At 48.2% G+C, this 17,399-nt stretch overlaps 1 protein-coding gene across 1 annotated transcript in view; it reads left to right on the top strand.

Annotated features, from left to right (window-relative positions):
- The first annotated feature begins 1,366 nt into the window (after window positions 1–1,366).
- C1QTNF5 (C1q and TNF related 5) overlaps window positions 1,367–17,399 on the top strand; it is a 201,947-nt gene continuing 185,914 nt past the window's right edge. The window contains exon 1 of the mRNA XM_083481207.1: window positions 1,367–1,386. The gene's annotated coding sequence lies outside the window, so the exon portion shown is untranslated. The remainder of the gene's footprint in view (window positions 1,387–17,399) is intronic.

The raw sequence follows: 17,399 nt of genomic DNA, 5'->3' as shown, positions 1-17,399 counted from the left end.
GCCCTGTTGCCACGAGCCTGTGAAAGCTGGCTATAATTCCATCTTTTTCTGTGCATCACGCCAACTCCAGGAGCTCAGGCTGGTGCATGTGGAATTATGCTATCCTTACAAACAACCTTATGTGGCAGGCCAGACAGAGATTATAACTGGCCCAAAGCCAACCCCAGTGAAGAGGGATTTGAACCCCAGACTGAAGGCCATCTATCCCCTGCGCTGGGGTGGGGGACTGGATGCAGCCCTCCATGCCTCTCTCTTTCTCTGGCCCTCAGAACCCTATCCAGACCAGATCCTTTGCTGGCACTGCTTCAGCCCACCCTCCTGACTGTTTTTGCCTGGCTGGAATATGTCCTTGAACTCTGATCATGCCTCTTGCTTGTGAGGTTGGAGAACACAGAGAGGTGTGCAAGTGTGTGTGTATAAACCAGCTTAGTGTACAAAGAGGGGACAAAATCTGGCACTTGTTGCCTCCCCCTCTTTCTGCAGTACAAGTCAAGCTGCAAAACCAGACTTCTGTGGGTGCTGAGGGTTTTTGGGAGACCCCCTGGTCCCCTCATAGGGCTACAAACCCCACTACAATTCCCAAAGTTCCTTGAGAAGAGAGAATGTCTATTCAATCACTTTGGGAACTGTAGCTCTGTGAGGGGACTAGGGGTTTCCTAGCAACTCTCAACACCCTTAACAAACAAAGGAGATTCCAACAAAACATCAGGAAAAACTTTCTGCCAGTAAGAGCTGTCTGACAGTGGAAGGCTCTCCATCAAGAGATGGTGGACTCTCCTTCCTTGGAGGTTTTCAAGCAGAGGTTGGGTGGCCATCTGTCATGGATGCTTTAGCTAAGATTCCTTGCAAAACAACATGCAGTATTGATTTTAGTTATAAGCGTGTATGCATAACACCTGTGTATGGATAACGTTTGTTTCACATCTGTTGTTTTAAAGGGATCACTTTAAGAAGGAAACTTTGTAGTTGTACATTGCCGTCACCTGTAACTAAAATCAATATTGCGCCTGTCTATATAAACTTACATTGTAACAGCTGTTGTTTACTGCAGAAACCACCATGTCATAAGTTCCATTATTTTGATATACTATGTACGGTATGTACCTCTATGGTATAATTGTTTATAGTATTCCTATTTGTTATAATATGTTGAAATATGATATTATATTCATTTATATTGTTTAGAATATGTACAACTGATGAAGCCCAGGAAGGCGAAACAAGGCATTATTCTGGGAATCCTTGTCAAGATTCTGTGGAATTGTAGTAAGCTCATAGGCGCCGACTCCATGGGGCCTGAGGGGGCTCGAGCCCCCTCAAAAAAATTGGGGGGGGGCTCAGCCCCCCCAATAATCTCGGGCGCCCTTCCAGCAGAGCGCCGCCGCCGTCCCCCGCCTCCTCCCCACCTGCTCCCTCGCCAGCCAGCCAGCCAGCCGCGCGCCCTAGTCGGAGAGCCCCGGCCGTCCCCCGTGAGATTAGGGAATCCCCGGGGGCGGGGGCTCCTGCCTCGCTGCTTCGCAGCACCACCGCCACTGCCAAGGCACTGCCGGGGGGAATTTCCTTCCTCCTGGCGGTTTCAGCCCCCGCGAGAACAGGGGAATCCCGACCGGCCACACCTCCCAGCCAGCCAGCCAGCCTATTTAGGGCCGGAGCAGAGGGGGCTCGCCCTCTCTTCTCCGGCTAGCCCCACGTTTCCCGCATATCAGCTGTTCCGGAGCTGATTAATAGGCGCAGCACGCTCTCCCCTATTCGCTCACGAGGAGGCGGTGCCACTTTATTTGCATATTCATGAGCTTATTTATTATTCATGAGCTTTCCCGGGCCCCCCCCCCCAATATTTTTTATAAGTCCGCGTCCCTGAGTAAGCTCCCATTTGGTTTTCATGAACATACAAAGACATATGTGGAACAGAAACTAGCAGATACTTGGACTTTATGAATGAACTGATCTATTGGGACTTCCGTTTATATTGTTGTACTTTATGTGTTGATTACGTGCAAGAGAAATATTTGATACTGTGGTAAAAATACAGAAGAGAATTGTTTATGTGAATACACAGCCAGTTACGTTTCAGGTGTTTGTTAGCTGAGATTCCTGCATTGCAGAGGTCCCTTCCAACTCGACAATTCTACGATTCTAACAAACTAAAGTTCCCAAGATTCTTTTGGGGAAGCCATGACTGTTTAAAGTAGTATGATACTGCTTTAAATGTTTAGTGCAGATGGGGCCATTCTCCTCACCCTTCTGTCCCTGTGTCTGTCTGTCTCTCTCTCTCTCTCTCTCGGTCTCTCTCTTAGAAACACATTCATTCACAAATGCATCCAGACGCATTCTCTCACATACACACGCGCACACAGAGCTCTTTGGAAGAGCCAGCACAATCCTTGCTTTCAAAGGATGTCCTTGCAGGAAAAGGGCAAAGTCATTTCCACCTTAGCAGGGAGACAAGGGCCCTTTGAGATGAAGACTTGCCCTGGTAAGAGAGTAGATTACGCCAAGGCTGGGGGACCTCTGGCTGGCCAGATGATGTCAGCCTTCAACACCCATCAGCTCAAGCCAGCATGGTCAGTGGTCAGGGATGATGGAAGGTATAGTCCAACAACAACTAGAGTGCCACAGGATTCCCACCCCTGTTTTTCGGGGGGGGGGGTTACAATCAAGTGTTGTATAAATTTTATGAAATAGATTGATAGATAATTAAAAAGGCTTGTCTGCAGTTATAATTAATTTGACTATTGTACGGGCCTGTCCTAGCAGTCTGAATTGGTCATTCCACAGATGGTGTTCAAGAATCTTATTCTGCCAGTTCGTGGATCAGAGGAAGTACCCTGTGGTTGCTTAGCAACTGCACATCCATCCACTTGCATCCTGCTGAGTGGCTGCAGAATACATTCCATGGTTGGAAGGTAGCGGCAGCTTGCTCCCTCTACTGCAGGGATGGCAACCTAAGGCGTGGGGACTGGATGCGGCCCAATCGCCTTCTCAATCCGGCCCACGGACGGTCCGGGAATCAGCATGTTTTTACATGAGTAGAATGTGTCCTTTTATTTAAAATGCATCTCTGAGTTATTTGTGGGGCCTGCCTGGTGTTTTTACATGAGTAGAATGTGTGCTTTATTTAAAATGTATCTCTGGGTTATCTGTGGGGCATAGGAATCCGTTCATTTCCCCCCCAAAATATATATATATATATATATATATATATATAGTCCGGCCCACCACATGGTGTGAGGGACAGTGGACCTGCCCACGGCTGGAAAAGGTTGCTGACCCCTCCTCTACTGCCTACACCACACATCTCAGAAGCGGATGGAGAAGGGGAAGGTGGTTATGGCAGGAGAATGGCTATATCTCATGGCTGAGAGAGAGATGGAATGACCAGGGTCAGAGGACGCATAACAACATTCAGAGCACCACATTTATGAGCCTGGACCATTTCAATTCATTAAGGATAAGCCCTGGGCTTTTTTTCTGCCGGAATATGCCGGAGCGCAGTTCTGGCACCTTCTTTTTGCCCTGCTTTGTTTAAGAAGTCTGCTCACCCAGCAATGGAAGTCCCTAAGTGGTGAGGTATACAGGATGTCGGCCGAAACAGCAGTGAGCCAGGCATCTTGCCATGTGATTTTGGTTTCAAGGTGGCGTTGGATTCTGGGTTGGCAACTGAGACTTTGAGTTCCAGCACCTTTTTTCCTAGAAAAAAGCACTGGACAAACCTATCAACTTACAGTGGTACCTCAGGTTACATATGCTTCAGGTTACATATTCTTCAGGTTACAGACTCTGATAATCCAGAAATAGTACCTCGGGTTAAGAACTTTGCTTCAGGATGAGAACAGAAATCGTGCTCAGGCAGTGTGGCAGCAGCAGGAGGCCCCATTAGCTAAAGTGGTGCTTCAGGTTAAGAATAGTTTCAGGTTAAGAACGGACCTCTGGAACAAATTAAGTACTTAACCCGAGGTACCACTGTACTGTACTGTCTACTGTGTACTGTGAGAGGCACTTTATTTCTGATTGCCCATTGCTGGGAACCATAAGTGCGGAGAGGGCTGCTGTGCTCAGGTCCTGCCTTTGGGCTTCCCAAAGACATCTGGTTGGCTATTGTGACAACAGGATGCTGGATTAGATGGGCCACTGGCCTGATCCAGCACCCAGGCTCTTATTATGCTCCAATCAAATCTAGCAATCCTCTTCTTACGTTCGTGCTACAGGCTCAGCAAATGTCCATTCTCTCCCATGAATGCCCAGCCATGGATATGTGTCTCATTTGTTGAGCATTTTTGTCTTTTCTTAACATGGACTAGCAACTTAAAGGAGCTCAAATATACTTGGGTTTCCCCCCCCCTTTTGGCTCCTATATTTCTATACGAACCGTCAAGGAGGAGGTTTTCAGTGCCAAAGCACAGATTGACCCCGGGGAGCAATGGACGAGGTTGTGAGGAGAGAGATGGATGGAGTGCTGAGAAAGGATTATTGGATTGTTGTGCGGATGAAGCTAGTCGCTCCCCCCTTCTCCATCCACAAACTTCTTTTTCCTGAAAATTATTTAACCACCACACCTGAAACATTATTTATCTGGCAGTAAAAAATGAGCAATAAAGCGCTGCCTCCTTAATGACAGCAGCCCGGTGAGTTTGGCCTATTTTTAATTTTAATGTTGCGTATAACGAGCTGGAGTCCCCAGCTTCACCCCACGAATGTCATCTCATTTTTACGGCAGTCACTATACAAGCACAGTGGGGACCGGGGAGGGGGCAGCTAGCCTTAACAGCTTGGAAGGGCGGGGGGAGCACAGTGAAGGGATTTATGTAACCGTTCCAGGAAGAGGCAAGCATCTAAAGGAAAGGAAAATGCACTGGAGAGGTAAGAGGGATGTTGTAAGGAGTTTACTGTCTGCTTAGCCTTCCTTGCATTTATTTATCTACTGCATATTTTGGAAAAGTGATTTGTCTGTCCATCTGTGGAGCTGTGGGTTAAACCACAGAGCCTAGGACTTGCCGATCAGAAGGTCGGCGGTTCGAATCCCCGCAATGGGGTGAGTTCCCGTTGCTCGGTCCCTGCTCCTGCCAACCTAGCAGTTCGAAAACACATCAAAGTGCAAGTAGATAAATAGGTACCACTCTGGCGGGGAGGTAAACAGCGTTTCTGTGCACTGCTCTGGCCACATGACCCGGAAGCTGTACGCTGGCTCCCTCGGCCAATAAAGCAAGATGAGCACCGCAACCCCAGAGTCGGCCACGACTGGACCTAATGGTGAGGGGTCCCTTTACCTGTTCTCTGTAGGTTTGGCCAACTCTTGAGCTATCTTCACCCTATATGGCAAGAGGGTTCCTGAAGTGAACGTGGCAGTTCTGGTCAATGTTGGGCCACCGGCAGCTATTCCGAATCATGACTTCAGTGTGACTTTACCCGTTTTGGGGCATAGCCTCAGCCGCCTCTTGAGATACAGCCACCAAACATGGCATGGAGGTTTCTAAGGTGGAGGCAACAGACTTTGTTGTCATTTGGACAACTGGGCACCATTTTGAATCAAGATAGTGGACCAAAATGGGTCTTCAGCATGCCTTCACCTGATTTTTGCAAGCTGTTTCTCTAACCAGGTTATTTTCATTAATATATACTCTTTTGTTCACATTTCTCCCTAAAATATGCTTCCTTCTTCACTTTTTTCCCCCTTGGAGCACTGCAAAATTCAGAGAAATGCTGAATTTAAGGACAGCTGTGTTTCAGCCCTTGTGTTGGTGTTGGGAAGCACAACTTAGGTAGGTTTATATTTAAAATGGGAGCTGAATGAATTTGTTCCCATCATGGTCTTACAGCCATCCTTTGTCTTGTGTGAAGTTTTGCAGAGCGCAGAGAAAGCAGAGAGGCTCATCCTCTGAAGCTGAGCAGTGGGAGATTCAGGACAGACAAATGGAAGTGCTTCTTCACTCCCCGCAGAGTTATACTGCGGAACTCACTTCCACAAGATGTGGCATTGGCCGCCAAATTGGGTGGATTTCAAAAACGATTAGTCCGATTCCTGGAGGATGAGGCTATTGGTGGCTACTAACCTTGATGGCTGTTTTGCCTCTGGAGAGCAGCAGAGGGATAGAGCTGCTGTTGCTGTACCCATGCCCTGCTTCTGGGCTTCTCATAATGATCACCTGGTTGGCCACTGTGAGAATGGGATACTGGACTAGATACACCTTTGCTCTGACCCACCAGGGCTCTTCCTGTGTCCTTACGCCATTGGTTTCTTCCCAGCTCCTCAGATATACTGGCTATGGACATGGAAGTTGCATCTAACTCTTCGAAGGGACGTGGGTGGTGCTGTGGTCTAAGCCACAGAGCGTAGGGCTTGCTGATCTGAAGGTCAGCGGTTTGAATCCCCACGACAGGGTGAACTCCCGCTGTTCGGTCCCAGCTCCTGCCCAACTAGCAGTTCGAAAGTACGTCAAAGTACAAGTAGATAAATAGGTACTGCTCTGGCGGGAAGGTAAATGGTGTTTCCATGAGCTGCTCAGTTTTGCCAGAAGTGGCTTAGTCATGCTGGCCACATGACCCAGAAGCTGTCTGCAGACAAATGCCGGCTCCCTTGGCCAGTAAATCAAGATGAGTGCCGCATCCCCAGAGTCGTCCGCAACTGGACCTTACGGTTAGGGGTACCTTTACCTTTACCTATCTATTTATTACTTTGCTGGTGCCTAATGTTCTGCCACTGATCCTATCGTGGTCTTACAGGCTGCTCTGCCTACCTAGCACCCACACTCACACACTGCCCCCTCCCCAGGAGAAACACCAGCTGCCATTTACAAGTCGGCTTGTGAAGAGGCCTTGAGTTTCAACCAACCATGCCATACCTTGAATGCTCCCTCTTGCCTTCATCCTGCTCACTCCCATTCTGCTTTGCTGTGCAAGTGAAGAAACTTAAGCCCCAAAGCGTGACTCGGAGCAAGTGGAAGAGGGAGAGGCAGCTGGTTCAGGGGCAGGCCTTGGAACCGCATACCCTCCAAGTGTCCTGATTTTCCAGGGACAGTCCCGGAAATAGGAAAGCCATCCCAGCTCCTGATTTGATCCCAGAATGTCCCTATTTCCCCCACCGCTGTTGAGCTCAGGAAGGAGGATGAGCTGGTGTTTGCCTTGAGTGGTGACAATGGTGGCAGGAGGAGTTGTGAGGGAGCATCCCATTGCGTCTCCATGGCCTCTCCATGGCTGCCACTGCTGACCTCCTCCATTGGGGTGAGGAGGATGAGATGCTGATGCTGCCAAGGCCCAGCCCCACATGACAAACCAGCTCTGAGGGGCAGGAAGAGGACAGGGCCACCCTGGGCAGGAAGAAAGGGCAAGTGGAGTGCAAGGAGTCTTGTTTTTATATACAGTGGATGCTCAGGTTGCGAACGTGATCCGTGCGGGGTGCACATTCGCAACCCGCAGCGTTCGCAACCCATGGGTTGCGATTTGGCACTTCTGCACATGCGCAAAGCACGATTTAGCTCTTCTGCGCATGCGTGACCGGCAAAACCCGGAAGTAACCTGTTCCGGTACTTCTGGGTTTCGGCGGTCCGCAACCCGAAAAAACACAACCTGAAGCAGCTGTAACCCGTGGTATGACTCTGTGTGTGTGTGTGTGTGTGTGTGTGTGTGTGTGTGTGTGTGTTTCTGAGTCTAATCTTAACCCTTTCTAAAATTTATGGGGGGGGGTTGTAAGTAAATCTACCAAAAACTAAGGGAGAGTGTGGTGTACCGTTGGTTTGGTGGTAGTGGAAATGCTTTGCAAGGGGGCAGGGACAAAAAATGTGGGACCGAGGATTGTCAGTTGTGGATCAGAGATCCTCTCAGAAGCCCCCCCCCCCCCGGAGTCAATTCCACCTTTGAAATCCCATGAAATGTCCAGGGAAATCCAGCCATATGGCAGCCCTAGTTGTGGAGGAGTGAGAAATGTCCCTATTGATCAGGATTAAGGAGTTTTTTCAGGGTGGTGGAGGGTTTGTGTGCTGTGTCTCATAGTTGTGGTAGTGGCGCTCACCCTTCTTCTGATAGGAAATGCTCAGAGTGAGTGAGAAATGTCCTTAATTTAATCTGAGGATGAAACCAACCATAGTGTTAGGGTAAATTTCCACTTTGGTTGGGATCTGGTGATGAAGACGGGCACCTTGTTTTCCCGCAAAGGCCACTGTGCCCTCAATGCAGACACACTCAGTTTGTTGTGATGCAAGACATAAATGCATTAAATTGGGGGAAGGAGACATCATTTACCCTCCACCTGAGGGCCAAATGACAGTGATGGGTGGGGCGAGAGGCAAAAATTAGCCAAGCAGTGAATGTCTATTTTACCTTTGTACAGCAGTGGTGGTGTAGCAGGGGTTGCCAGTGCCCGGGGCTGCACAAAGGGGATGGGTGGGAGTGAGGGAGGGAAACCGACAGTGTGTGCATGCACATTCAACCACCTAACAGCATCCAAGTCACCCAGGAGGCCACAGCCACAGAGATAAGAAAAGAAGAGCTGTTCCATTGTCTGGAGAGTTACTTTCTATTTCACATGGAGAAGTCGTTTTCAAAGGAGCCCTGCAACAGAAGCACACAGCTGTATTGAGGCAGCACCGGGTGTTGAAATTTTGTGCCGGTAACAGTTTTGTGCCTGGGGGAACTGCCCCTGTGCCCCCACCCACGCTATGCCACTGTACAGCAGACTGGCTTACTGTACAGCAGACTGGCCTCTCTAGCCTACCTCCAGGCAAGCAAGAGGCATTGCCAGCATTGGACACATTCCTGCCAGACAAAAACACTCAAGGAGAGTGTGAGGCCGGGCCGGTGAGGGGTGTTGGGTGTTGGGAGTTGTAGTCCAGCAAGTGGCGCCCCACAGACTCTCCTGCCCTGCCATACACACTGCCTTGAATTCCATGGTGGAAGAGCAGGTGGGAAGCCAATGAAAGGAATAAACACAAATAACTTGCTATGTGCATTGGTGGCACTGTATTAAAATCTATTTTTTCACCATGGTCATCATGTCTGCCCCTGTCTTGGGCCCAGCCCTACCATTAGGCAAAGTGAGTGGACCATCCTTAGGCGGATGTTTCAGGTTGCCATGAAAAGGAGGCAAATGGCTGGCTGTTTAATTCATTATTGTTGGGGGTTTTGCAGCAAGGGAAAAGGACAAGAGCCTGAGTAATGCTCTGCCTCAGCTGCCAGAATAACTCTGTGACTTTGGGGGAAGGTGCTGTATTCTGCTCCAGTTCAGGCAGCAGAAACATCTTTGGTCAACCCTGTTTCTGGTACAGTGGTACCTCTGGTTAAGAACTTAATTCATTCTGGAGGTCCGTTCTTAACCTGAAACTGTTCTTAACCTAAGGTACCACTTTAGCTAATGGGGCCCCCCGCTGCCACCACGTTGCCACCACGCAATTTCTGTTCTCATCCTGAAGTAAAGTTCTTAACCCACGGTACTATTTCTGGGTTAGCAGAGTCTGTAACCTGAAGCGTTTGTAACCCGAACTGTTTGTAACCCGAGGTGCCACTGTATTGTTCTGTTGGAAGTGCATTTTGAAGAACCCAGATCCATTCCAGGGCAAATGGGTGATGCCAATGGTTTCTCGGGCCAGCGCTCCAGCAGGGTCTGATACTAATAAGGCCCTCCAAACCTATCCTTCTGGCCAGCAGGCCATCTTAGTGAATTTGATACTAATTGATTCTCAACTAAAGTGCTTTCCAAATTTAGCCTCATCTCTGTTAATATAAACCTGAGCTGTTCATTATCATCTCTTTGGTACCTTGCAAGCATCCCGTTAGGACCAATGAACCAAAGGTGGGAAGTTGCACAGTCTAATTCTTTTTTTCTCTCTTGACCCAATTTTTTTATTACCCTCGTTTCCAGGGCGTGTGTATAATAAGCCAATCTCTCTGGCGAGGCCAGGGAGTTTTGCCTCAATAAACATTTTATAGTCTTCTTTAAATACTCTCCAGAGAGGACAGCGCAATTTGTTTCAGAGTGGGTTAATCAATGGCTATTAACTGTGATTGATCAATGGCAATGAATTATATTGAACCTCCATTGTCAGGGAGAGTATACCTCTAAATACCAGCTCCCAGGAGACTTCACAGGGGACAGTGGTTGCCTCTATGCCCTGTCGGTAGGTTTCCCCACTGTGAGTACCAGGATGCTGGAATAAATGGAAAGACCGTCTGACTAAGCAGGAGTCTTCTCTTCTTCTTAACTGAGGGTGATCTAACACAGGGGTGTAGAGCCCATTTCACCCCCTTGGTCCCCTTCTGACTACCAGCTCTTCAGCTGGGAACAGCTGAAAGGGGGAAAGGTCACCATGTGCAATGGGTCCATTATTGTGTTATTTTTTCTTCTTCTTTTGAGAAGTGGTGAACCTTTTTTTCAGCCCCAGGGGAGCATCTCCTTCAAGGCAGCTCTTAGGGGACTACATGCCAGTCACAGTCAGGGCCAGAAGCAAAAGTGGGCAGAAAAAAGAATGCGAATTTTACCTTTGTTCAGTAAGGGGTCATCCTAGGAGCCAACTCCAGGGGGGCGTGGGTGCTTAGGCACTAATAATAATAATAATAATAATAATAATAATAATAATAATAATAATTTATTTATACCCCGCCCATCTGGCTGAGTTTCCCCAGCCACTCTGGGTGGCTCCCAATCAACTGTTAAAAACAGTACAGCATTAAATATTAAAAACTTCCCTGAACAGGGCTGCCTTCAGATGTCTTTTAAATATAGGATAGCTGCTTATTTCCTTCACATCTGAAGAGAGGGTGTTCCACAGGGTGGGCGCCGCTACTGAGAATGCCCTCTGTCTGGTTCCCTGTAACCTCACAATGAGGGAACCACCAGAAGGCCCTCAGTGCTGGATCTCAGTGTCCAGGCTGAATGATGGGGGTGGAGACACTCCTTCAGGTATACAGGACCGAGGCAGTTTAGGGCTTTAAAGGTCAGTACCAACACTTTGAATTGTGCTCGGAAACATACTGGGAGCCAATGCAGATAATATTATTGTGGGGGCTGGGCTCCCACAATGAGCAAAGCTGGCACGTGGCAGAGGCACTGCCTCTGAGAGACAACCAGTTCAGCTCCATTCTCTGCAGCCAGCCAGCAAGGCATCCTTTTTGCGGGGTGGGGCTCGGACGTGGAGGCATTGTGTCAGGGACCGTGCTGAGGAGGGCTGCATTGAGGAGGAATAGTGGGAGCCTCCCCCTCCCCCTGCTCCTGATCAGGTTCCTAAATCTTCCCAGGAGCAGGAGGTCAGTATAGATTTGGAACCGTGGTTTGCAGAGGGACATAGTTCAGAGGGCAGAAGCTGGGAAGTACTGGAGGGGGGACAGCTAGGAGGAGAAGCACTGGGAGAGAGAGAGAGTTAACAGACTCACTTTCTCTGGAAAGCATTCATCCGCTCAGCCCAAGGTCAAGAAGACCAGATAAGGTGGCAGCACAGAAAGCACAGTGGTTGCGAGATCAGGTTACAAGACGCGGTAGTGGCATGGGTGACTAGGGAGGGAGTGGGTGGAACCCTTAATTGGGAGCACCTTCGTTCCTAGGAATGGACTCTTTGTTCTCTTGCTGTGATCACTGAAGGTTATAACTGGTAAGAAGACTCATCTCTCTTTGTTCTGCTTATGTATTGACAAAGGGGTAGATCAAGCCAATTCCCTGGAGCCTGACAGATTGCAGGTATGTGCACGTGACATTGTATGTTAGCCTTGCAGTGGCAGGCACCCACAATCCTGAGGACGAGATGGCCACACTTAACTTTTCCCCCAAGCTTTCTAGGCCCCGGTCCATGTCCTTGCATGTTTTTTCCCCACCCAATCTTTACCTCAGGATCAGAGCAAACAGCAATTAGGGTTTTCCATGGATTACCATTGGCTCCAGTTCAATGGTAAAGTGTGGGTCTTTGCAGGGAAAGTGTCGAGGCAAAAATAAAAAAAAATAGCTTCTCATTTCTAGGACCTGTGCCTAGAAACACAGAGCAAATGTAAATATGGATGAGCCCTAAGACTTGTTGCTCACAATGCACCCCTTTCTTGATTCTCCATCCAGGCAAGAGGGATGCATTATCCAAGTTCCAGGAGGCATTCTGGCCAGGCAAAAGCACTCAGGAAGGGCAGAAAGCAAGAATGATGAAGGGCCTGGCCTGGAGAGATTCCCAAGGGTCAGACAGAGAGAGCTGGAGAACCAGTTTTGGCCTCAGCTGAGCTTCCCTATCCCTGCCATAGATGCCATAGATGTCAGCTTGAAAGCCTAATAATAATAATAATAATAATAATAATAATAATAATAATAATAATTGTACCTCATCCATCCGGCTGGGTTTCCCCAGCCACACTCTGGGCAGGTTCCAGCCCATATAAAAACATAACAAAACATCAAACATCGAAAACTTCCCAAATATTTGGTGAGGCTCGTGCCCTCTGTGCGTGCTCACAGCAGCTCTTGCCTTTCCCTTCCCACGTCCTCAGCCTGAGTGCTGGGGTTAAACGGCAGGTTGGCGCCAAGCCTTCTCTCAAATTCTGTTTTTAGCAGCCCTGCCTTCCGTCTACTCATCCACTCTCCCCCCCCCCCCCGCCAGCCTCTGCCAATCTGCCCTGTTTCCAAAGCTCTGTGAGAGGAAGAGAGAGTCGGCTCAGCCAGCCCCCTCTGGTAATCTCAGGATAAAAATAGCCCGGTCGATGAGAAGTGATCGGGCTCTCTGCGGTCCTGCCGATAAACTCTCCAGACTCATTTGCCTTGCTTTTTATTAGCCGGGCTTTGTGCTAAATAGCTTACAGATCGGAGAATAAATCTATTCAAGGGCTGAGGGTTTTCTGACAGGAAGACGGATGCCGAGATCTCAGCCTCCTCCGCAGCCAGAATCAGAGGCACACTCACAAAGGCCTGCCTAACAAGCTCAGAGCAAGGGCCAGGCGGCTTTGGCTTGTAGCCTGTTGCTTTTTTACACGGCACATGGTTGAACTATGGAACTCACTTCTGCAGGAAGCAGTGATGCCCACCAACATGGATCCCTATAAGAGAGGGTGAGACTATATAGCAAAACAATTGAAATGTCTCCTGCCCTAGCACTACTTGGGCTTAAGATCCTACCCGCTAAAGATTACCCTAATGATGACCTCTTAGCCTCTCCCTTGACATATGGAGATAGCTAGACGCTGGAAAACCGGCATTGGGCTTAACATAGATCTTTGGTACACCAGAGGTTGGTCAATAGCATTGGCTGAGAAATTAACATGTCAAGTCAGAGCGGCGAAGAGCAAACACAATCGCTATTCCTTTTATAACATATGGCAAATATTTATTGAATACATAAATTGTTCAGGCTGCGGCAACAATCCACCCAACACTCATGGGAAAATGTGCCGTGACCTTTCAGAGTAACCAAATGAAACTTCATTACACAGCATGACAAAAGTCTGTAATTTCATCGGGACATGTTATTTGTTGTTTACTGTTGTAAGCATTGTTTTCTCGGAAGGTAGCTTCTGTGCCATGAAAAATAAATAGAAACATTATTAAAAAGAGAGGATGAGACAAGTTCATGGAGGAGGAGACAATACTAGCTGCGATGGAGGCAATTGCTGCCGCCACAATCCCTCTTTCCACTCTGGAAATTGTAGCTCTGGGAGGAAACAGGGGACTCCTAACAGCTCTCAGCACCCTTAACAAACGACAGCTCCCAGAATCCTTTGGGGGAAGCCATGAGTGCTTGAAGTGGTATCATAGCACTGTAAATGCATGGTGTGGATGTGGCCAAAGTCCAGGGTCTAACATGGCCTACTGCACCTATATACACTTCACCCTGGAAATCTGAATGTAAAACCACTTAGGTTTTGTACCAGAAGTGCCAATAAGGTCTGCAACTGGATTTTGTGCCCCCCCCCCCTTTGGGGAGCTGCCAGGCAATGATGAGCCCCACCAGCTCCCTGCTTTAGATCATCCATCAGCACACTGCCAGTGTTAAAAGAAGCTGCTTCCAGGCTCCCCACCAAGGAACCTGACAAAATGCAGTTGTTCCCAGGTAGTAGCGCGTGCAGCCGCAATCCCTCTCCACCTGCCTCCTGCCTCCCATACTCCACCACCTCCCTTCTGGTGCCTTGAGGGCATCTTTAGTCTCAGAGGCAATGTCACATCAGTGTCACCAAATTATCCGGGAGCTCTCCCTGCCACCTCCCTCTGACCTTGTTAAGGATATTCCACATTTGACTGTTTGGTGTTGTCTGCCCCATTAGACATGACAAGCTTTCCAGATGTGCAGCCACCACAGCCCAGCAGGTCTACGTTTGTTGAACGATGCCTTCGTCTGTTATCTCTTTGAAAGCGGCGGAAGGGAACAAGGTGGGCCTTGAGATGTGGTCAGCAAAATGCCATGCCTGGTGAGAGGAAGTGGGGCTGACCCTACCATTAGGCAGAGCAAGGTAATCACATCAGTCGTGTCAGCCCCCTCTTGGCTGGAGATCAGAGCCAATGGCCTCTAATATACGCCTTAAATGAGCCTGGTGCCCTCAGGTAAATATAAGAAGCTGTTAAGCTACAGCTCCCATCATCTCTGACTCTTGACCACAACGGCTGGGGCTGATGGGAGTTGGAGTCCAACAACAACTGGAGGGCACCATCTTGGCTACCAGTCTAGTCTACTGGTGATTGTTCTCTGGGAATTTCAGGCTGAGGCTCTCTGCCAGCCCTACTTGGAGATACCAGTGGGCTATGCCACTGAGCTATGCTACAGGTGGCCAGCATTGGAATGGGGTTCCACTGCCAGTCCAGTCATGGAACTGGGGTGCCATTTTGTTCTTTGATATTAGGCCAGCCCTGGGAGGAAGCCACATGTTGTCATGAGCCATCTGCTGAGTTGAGTTGAATATATGCCTCATACCACCAGATCAGGCGGTTCATCCAGCCCATTATTGTCCACTTTGGCTCTGCAGGGAGCCACCAGGGATCCTTTTCAGTCTGGTACCTCGTACATGCAAAGTTTGTTGTCCATTTGTATTTGCTTCTTCTCCAAATGCACGCCTCCATTTCTGCAGTTCCAGCCTGGTCTGCTCATTGGTGTGGGGAGGGACAAGAAGTGCTCATGGACAATTGGCTGTTGTAACGGAGGAGGGTGGTCCATTTAAGCACATAGGGTATTGCCCCACCCACCTCAGCCTGCCCCGCTTTCTGCCAGTCAGGGGTGGCTCTGGCGCCACCTACTGTTGGTGTCCCTGCCTTACTAGTCCAATGGGCACCAGCCACCACTGACAAGTATTCCTAAGAACATCAAAAGAGCTCTGCCAGTTCAGACCAGAGGCCTACCTAATTCAGCATCTTGGTTTCTTCAGTACCCAAAAAGCAGGACATGAGCACATTTGCCCTCTTCCATTGCTCTTTCCTCAGTAGTAAATTACCTCCAGGTGTGGATGTTTTGGTTAGTTATCAAGCGAAGAGCTATTGACTGGTTTCGCCTCCATGAATTTGCACAATCTCTTTTCAAAGCCATCTTGTGGCAGTGAGTTCCATAAATTAATGGGGCTTTGTGCAAGTCCCACCTACCAACCAGGGAAGGGTTTGCGAAACCTGGGCAAGTATGTGTGCAGGATGAAATAAACATGGTTGTGGAGATCTGGTTTGAGATTTGTCATGGGGCAAGGAAGCATCTTCTTGCTTTGGGAGATCAGCCCAGATCAGCCAGCCTTTGCTCCCACTATGCCTGGCTGAAGAAAAAAACACAACCGAGAAGATGGAAGCTGCCTTTAAAAAACAGCAGAGAAGAAGCTGGATTGTCCCTTTGAGCGGCTGCGCTCACTATGGAAAGGGAAGGCAGGAAAATTGACAGGCCCAGAAATACCCTCCGAAATTTCAGTGCAAGCTTTCCTCTTTGTTCCCTCTTTATCTTCGGCCCGAAAGATCTTGTCACCTCTCATTAGATATGGAGCTCAAAGAAACCAACTGCCCCCTCCGGGAGAGGAGAGTAGCGCTGGTGGCTCTTACTCTCTGCAAACAGCTAAGGAAGAATGAGAAATCTCTCCTTTACATCACAGGGGTGGGGGCGGGAGATGCCTCCAGTTAAACTCCGCTCTGCTGATTTCTCAAGGAAAGGACCCACCTCAGATGAACCCACAGCAGAACAGGAGCATTAATTTTTAATATATATATATATATATATTTAAAAAGCAAAGGCTCCTTCCCTCAGTGCATGGCTGCGCTTTTGCCCGGCACACAAAGCCACAGAAGCTGACCAAAAGGACCCTCACGGAGCCAGTTCACACAATCAGGAGAATAGCTTCTTTGGCTACATTCACACAAACATTCAAAGCACGATACCACTTCAAACAGTCATGGCTGACCCCAAAGAATCCTGGGAGCTGTGGTTGATTAAAGGTGCTGAGAGATTTTAAGACATCCACACCACTGCTACTCCCCTCATACAGTCACATATTTTTCCTGTGAAGAGGAATGGCTTGCTAAGCTGCGCTGGCAATTGTGGCTCTGGGAAAGGAACAAGCGTCTCCTGGCAACTCTCAGCACCGTTAACAAACTACAGCTCCCAGAATTCTTTTGTAGCACCCTGCTTGTGGTTAACGCTTAGCTGGAATGAAATATTCAACGCAGCAACAGAGAAATTAAAATAATAATTTATTTGTCAGACAAATAAATGAGAGGCACAGTGGTATATGGTTACCAAGCTCTGGCCTGGCCTCCTGCCATTATGGCCAGCACTTATATTCCCTTAATCCAGCCCCCTTTGCTCCTCCTTGGGCTGCCTCTGTCCAATCAGCCTGGTTGGATTTCCTATTGGCTGATTGCTAGAACCAATCACAAAAAGATACACCCATATCCTCCTGTCCTTATATGGAGGACAAAGAGCTATATATAAATGACAAATAAGTAATAATATATCTTACATGGAATCTTAATTACCAGCTCACCTCTTGCCCTCCTTGCCCTATTGCCTTCTAAAACAAATGGTTAATCTTAAATTTTTATCTTAAACATATGTCAAGGATCTTGAGTTTCACATCAACATTGAAAGATCTACTTCATTTGAAGGTTTCTAAACAAATGTCTGACAGCTATATATCAAGACTGCTTGGATGGCGTCTTCTTGTCTGGCAAGGGGCTGGGCTCAATGGCCCCTGTGGTCTATTCCAACTCTAGGACTCTATGATTCTATGAAATAAGAATCTAACATCTAAATTTGTTACTTTCTAAATCCTTTGCATAGTTACATTTAAGCCAATATATTTAAGCTAATATATTTCATACATTATCATAGGTAACCTTTTAAAAGAATAAAGCTTCTCAAAGTAGAAAGGAAGGAACTCAGTAAAAAACAGTTTTTAAAGAAGGCTCTTTAGTTTACACCTCCCCCTTTCACCCTCCTTTCCAGCCTCAAAATAAAATAGGAAGAAGCTTCTTTTTCCCCAGCCAAGCCAGT

The sequence above is a fragment of the Podarcis liolepis genome (assembly GCF_965112155.1).
Source record: "Podarcis liolepis genome assembly, chromosome: 16".
NCBI classification, from domain to species: domain Eukaryota; kingdom Metazoa; phylum Chordata; class Lepidosauria; order Squamata; family Lacertidae; genus Podarcis; species Podarcis liolepis.
The sequence above is the reverse complement of the archived record's forward strand: the minus strand, read 5'-3'. Positions and strand labels throughout refer to the sequence as shown.